The sequence below is a fragment of the Pezoporus wallicus genome, unplaced genomic scaffold (assembly GCF_028554395.1).
Source record: "Pezoporus wallicus isolate ANWC-B61680 ecotype Strahan unplaced genomic scaffold, APGP_CSIRO_Pwel_v1 contig_5767, whole genome shotgun sequence".
In the NCBI taxonomy this organism is placed as follows: Eukaryota; Metazoa; Chordata; class Aves; order Psittaciformes; family Psittacidae; genus Pezoporus; species Pezoporus wallicus.
In genome coordinates this window covers 394008-399961 of record NW_026640599.1, presented here as the reverse complement: position 1 = coordinate 399961, position 5954 = coordinate 394008, and the positions used below count along the sequence as shown (strand labels likewise).

Below are 5954 nucleotides of genomic sequence, written 5' to 3'. Positions count from 1 at the left end.
AAGGAAGCGTGGATCTCTAGTCTTATGACTGCAGACACTGGATTGGTAGCAGTCAGAGCAGGAGGCATTTTTGGTACTTTAAACCACTCTGATATATCTACTCTGATTCTCAATACATAATGTAGTTTAACATCATAACGTGCAAAGGAAAAAAAAAAAAAAGACTGTCTATTGACCTCAGGACACTGATGATATAAGTAAAGACTTCATCTGACAAGCACAGGTTTCAACTCTGATATTAGATTTCTGTATTGCTTTCTTTTTTATTTCCTCCAAAAGACTGCAAAAATAATAATTAAAAAAAGTGCATAAAAGTGTTATATACAATAGTTACACACCAGTTATACACCTGCCTATTATATACCAGTCAAACCTGATACAATATAAGGTATGTCCATAAATCATAGCCGACTTTAATTCACGTAATTAAAGAAACTTTGACTCTACTATATGTGTTTTCTTTGTGGATATTTTGCAGTCTTTGAAGTGTGTCAACCTACAATTATAAGAAACGTTTCTCTTTAAACTTTTACATCAGAATTTGGTAGAAGGAAGGTAAAAATTAGGGTATATGCTTTCATTTTTCTTTTATTTCATGGTGATAAAAGTGAAATCAGTTTACTGGATGTTGAAGTATTACATATAAACATGCAATTCCTTCTAATCAGGTCAGTCCCTGAATTTAATCTAATGAGTTAATACCTTTAAAATCAGTGGATACAGGTCATTTTTTAGGAGTTGTTTTTGAGAATACAGTTGCAGGATCTGTGGTTGATGCTTTCTCCATGTCAAGTAAAATATATTTAGATTCAGACATTATTTCATCTTCTCCAACACTGGACATTAATCTGGACCATCTTGTCTATACTGTGTTTTGTCAAGCAAGGTTGGCACAGATGATTTTTGAAGTGCCTTCCAACCAGATGTTCTATGCCTTTGTAATTCTGTGATTCATATTCTCTTGCTTCTTTCTTATTCTACACCAATAAGAATTTTATTATTGGAGAGGAAAACCCACAACACCCTGTATATTAATTTTGAAATAAATTGCTCTTTAATGTCAGAATCACGAATCTTTGTTTCCTTTGATATGGTAACATACTATTCAATTCAGCTCTTTTTAAAACTAGGATTTAATTTCTTCTGGTTCCCTCTCCAAAGTGTCTGATAACATGTTATGACCTATTCATTATGAAATTTAAAACAATGTTTTTGCATGATTGTGAGTGACATTTCTGACGACTACTTCAGATAAAGTGAAATTTGACCTTCTCCTCAGTATTCAGCATATGCTTAGAAGTAACAATCTTTGAACAGATTGATAACAAGTGCAATCGGCAATTAAATCAAGCTTTTTTTTTTTCAACAAAATACATGGAGATTGAGCCACATAAAAATGTAATGGTACATGACAGCTATGTGATGTATAGCGTAAGCATACTTCAATTCAATTAGTGGAAAATATTAGTGACAATTTTAGCTTTAGGGAAAACAAACAAAAAGCCTTAAAGTTAGGGAAACACGGAAGATGACCAGCAAATTCCTTGTCCTGTCTATGTATTTTGTCCTAGTTTCAGCTGTGACAGTTATTTTTCTTCCTATTAGCTGGTGCAATGCTGCCTTTTAGTTTAAGAATAATGCTGATAACACAATGATGTTTTAGTTGTTCCTTAGAAATACTTACCTTGATCAAAGACTTTTCAGTCTCTCATGCTCTGCCAGTGAGGAGCGGCCCAAGAAGCTGGGAGCAAGCAGAAATAGGACACCTGACCCAAACTAGCCAAAGGGGTATTCCATGCCACAGCACCGCTGCGAGGGACAAGAAGGACATGCCCTCCGTGTCAGGCACTGACGAGGTGCCGTGCTGTGCCACCTTACCTTCTGGCACACCAACAGGATGCCCAGACTGGTGCTCAGGGTGGCTGGGACAACCTGCTCCACCTCCAACACTACCTAGAGGGAGTGTGCACTGTGACCAGGTGAGAGCCCCTTCTGCCCGCTCCTCGGGGACTGCATGCCCCACAGCACCCACTCCATTGGGGCTGATGGCAGGGGAGTCCCCACTGCTCAGAGAAAGTGCTGCAGACTGGTGATGTCCAGACTGCTGCAAACCCCAGGGAGATGAGCCTGCTCGGCTCAGGCTTGACAGTGCCTCTGTCCCCCTGCCAGGGAGATGATGAACATCTTGAGACAGCTGCGCTCCATCCTCTTTTATCATCTGCTGGATCATCTTAGTGTGGAGCACCCCACATGGGAGATGGTTGCCATGGTTATGTTCACTCAGGTGAGCCCAACGCCAGTGCCCCAGGCTGCCACTGGTGCTTGGCTGTCTCATGCCCAGCACTGTGCTGCAGAGGGAGCTGGGGTGGCGGGTGGGCTTTGGCTGGTACCGTGGAGAAGCAGGCAACCAACCAGTGCAGTGTGCTGTGGGTCATGGGGGCTCTCTGCAGTTCCTGCCACCTCCGTCTGAGCTTGCTCTTGCCGCAGCGTCCTTGCCTTCAGCTGATGGTTGGAGCCAGCACTGAATCTCACCAGCTTCTCCTGTGTGTTTCAGGTGCTGAAGTGCACCAACACTGGTGATACTGTGGCTGTGCTGTGAACATCTTCCCCAAGTACCTGCAGAGTCAGTGCATGGGGATGCCCAGACTGGTGCTCAAGACTCTCTACGGGCTCTCCGAGAGGCTCAAAATGGTGTGCAGGGGCTCTGCTGGAGAAGGGGCAGCTGAGGGGATGGCAAGAAGCCCGTGCTGTCTGTCCTTCCCCTCTGTGTCGTGCTCTTTCCCTGGCCATGCCAGTGAACCCAGTCTGCTGGGCACATGCTCGCCCTCATAACCTCTGCTGCCTGCTGAGGAGCCAGCAGGGAGGCCGGTGTTTGCAGAGAGGTTTTTTCACTCCTGCCATCAGTCACTGTGTTACAAAAAAAGAGGTGGCATGTCTCACAGAGGCAAGAAAGATCCTCACCCTGATGCCAAAGATCGTGGCGTGCCTGCAGGATACTGACAGCGATGCCGTGACCATGGCCATCCTTGTGCTCAACAACTTACTCTCGCTGCTGGAGGAGAAGACACTCGGCTTCCGTGCCCTTGCCATTGCTCCCAAGCTCCGGTTGCTCTATGACAATGTAAGGCTGGGGAAGAGCCCTGTGCTCCCCACATCAGGCATCTCTATTCACATGGAGCCATGTGCTCTACAGGGGGATGCTTTGCCCCACTGCCCCCAGGCTCCATCGCTGCCCTCAGTGGCTCTGTGCTGTCCCCCATCCCCTCCCCTCATGGACTAAGCCTGCCTTGGCCTCCCTGCTGCAGGAGTTGGTGGTGCCAGGGCAGGGCTGCTGAGCCCCATCCTCCCCTGGCAGTATCCCCGAGCCTGCCTGGGGTCTGCTGCTGTGTTCCCCAGCCCCGCTGGGCAGCCGTTCTGCATGCTGCAGCTCGCTGCCTTTTGGAGCAGGCTGTTTTGGGAACATCCATTTCCACGTCAGCCCCCTGCTCGCCATGGGCTTGGGGCTGAGGTCTTTCTGCCACAGGAGTCAGACACCATGAGGCAGCTCTCCATCTGCTTATTCCAATAGGTGATGGGGCTGAAAAGAAGAAGATGAAGAAGGACGTGTGGGAGACCCTGGTGCCACTGCTCTTTCACCTGCAGTGCCAGAAAGAGAACGTGGCCAACATGAGATTCCCAACCAGATTGGTCCTTTGGGCAGGGCACTGGTGACACTGGGGCCTTCAAAGGTGTGTCACCATGAAGTCTAGCTTGCTGAGGCCCTAGGACCAGCCAGAGTCTCCTCTCACCTGCTGCTGCTTTTCTCCTCCTGCCTCCTGAATGAAGAGGGTGGTAGGTCCCTTTTCCCAGCCAGCTCCCTTCACACAGTCCCTGCCATAGGGCATGGGGCCCTACAGCCCCAGAGACAAGGCTATTGCTCCACAGCAGCCTGAGGCCACCAAGAGGAAAAGGCTGCAGCCTCAGCACAGGTTCCAGGCCCTGCTAAGACGGAGGACACAGGGTGCTGTGCCTCCAGGGCTGGTGGTGGCACCTCTTCTTCTTCCCAGGCCTCCCAGGAAGCCCTCTACTTCACCGGCTGGTTCTTGAAGTGGCAGGAACTGACAGAGCTGGCCCTGACTGCAAACCCATGGGAGATCAGAGAGTGCTGGTGAGCAGAGCCCCAGCACTGCTGGGATCCACACCAGGAGAGCCCTGGCCCATGGCCATTGGGGAGGACGCAGGGCTGTGTCCCGCAGCTGTATGCACCTTCCTGGAGCAGGCTCTGTTCCAGGCTGTCCTCACCCCTAGGGTCCCAAGGGGGACCCTGCCACCAGAGTGGCACCCCAGCATCAGTGGCGAACCCTGTGCTCCCTCTGAACCGGAATGCCACAAGGTGGAGAGCGGGAAATGTCCTGCTGGTGGGAAGAAGGGTGGCCCTCCATGAAGGGAGAGCCCAATATGAGGGGAAGCTCTGTGCCAACCCTGCACCCTTTTCTCTTCAGCTGGAGAGGAAGAAGAGGGAGACAAAAGACTTCCTGCATCAGAGTGAGGTCTACCTGCAGAGCCCACAGGAGATCCTGAGGCAGGATGTTGTCAGGTTCATTAGTGAGCCATAAGGCCTAGGTCCCTCCCTCTGACAGGGTCCCTGCATCCCAGTGCAGGACCTGCAGAGCATCTCTTGGCCCCCTCTCAACCACTCCTGACTGCACACTTTGGGCTGGCAGGAGGCTCATCCCCTCCTTGACACAGTACCCCAGGGTCACCCCTCCCTGGGGAGCTGTGTGGCCAGACGGGCTGGGTGCAGGGGTCCCCAACAGGCAGCGGGTTCCCCAACATACTGCATCCACCCAGGGCTCGTCAGACAGTACGTGGATGAGTGCAGGATGATGGAGTACATCAAACAGTGTGAATGAGGGCAGTGGGGAGGAGGAAGTACTCTGGCACAGAACTGCCCCAGGTGAGGGGTGCTCTGCTCCCAGTGCATCTATGGGGGGAGTGTGTTTGTGAAGGGGGGTGTTCCTGACCAGCAGCCTCCAACTGAACCGTCTGCCCCCTGGCTCTCTCCCAGCCCTGGGCATCATAGGGTGTAATGTGCCCTGCCTGGAGGGGACACAGGGCTGTCACCTCACCTCTCCTGCTTTGTCCCCACAGTCCTTGAAGGCCCAAGAAAAGATGCCAGCACCCTCATCTCCTCCTTGGTGACTCAGACCATCCTCATGCTTGAAGAAAGAAGGATGAGTTCGAGGCTTAGCCTACAGTGTCTGCGCTCACTGCTGCTGAGGGCATGGAGGAGGCTGCGCTCGGCCCCCAGCAGAGACTTGTGAAAACCTTGTGAAGTTCAAGAAAGCAAAGTGCAAGGTTTTACACCTGTGTCACGGCAATCCCAGGCACAGCCACAGGTTGGCTGGAGCACCCCCCATACAAAGACAGGCTGAGACATTCGGAGGTGGAGAAGAGAAGGCTGAGTGGAGGCCTCATATCAGCCTTCTCATGTCTGAGGGGGCCTACAAGGGCATTCAAGTCCCTGACTTTTCATCAGGGACTGTGAGCCACAGGGAGTTCCCTGTCCCAAGGCCCCTTCCTGGTCAGAACAGGGCCATGGCTGTTCTGCTCCTCCAGGCTGACAGGGCTGCCCTCGCGACCCTGTTCCCTTGCAGACCCTGTCAGCAAGGGACAGCATGTTACAGGTGCTGGTGTGCAGTGCCAGCACCCTTGGCTGTGGGAAATGCTGCACAAGAAGCTGCGCCAGCAGACCTCAACGAGAGCACGAACATCCTGACCCTCATCAACTGCAAACCATGGGAGTCAAGAGGAATCAAAGTTAAAACACCGAGATAATCTCCGAGAACTGTAGATATTGAAACAAAGACGTTACTGAAGACAAAGATGTAATGTTGTAACCCGGACTTTCCCAGGAGCTAATGAAATTCTCCAGTGTGGACAGAGGGGACAAAAGAATGTGTTCAAGGAAAATG

The 5954-nt window shown here is 50.9% G+C and overlaps 1 long non-coding RNA gene across 1 annotated transcript; it reads left to right on the top strand.

The window, feature by feature from the left end:
• The first annotated feature begins 4478 nt into the window (after positions 1-4478).
• LOC130604712 (uncharacterized) lies at positions 4479-5214 on the top strand. The gene is made up of 3 exons (XR_008973507.1): positions 4479-4584; positions 4831-4882; positions 5131-5214. It is a non-coding gene; the product is annotated as an uncharacterized LOC130604712 (long non-coding RNA).
• The last annotated feature ends 740 nt before the right edge of the window (positions 5215-5954 follow it).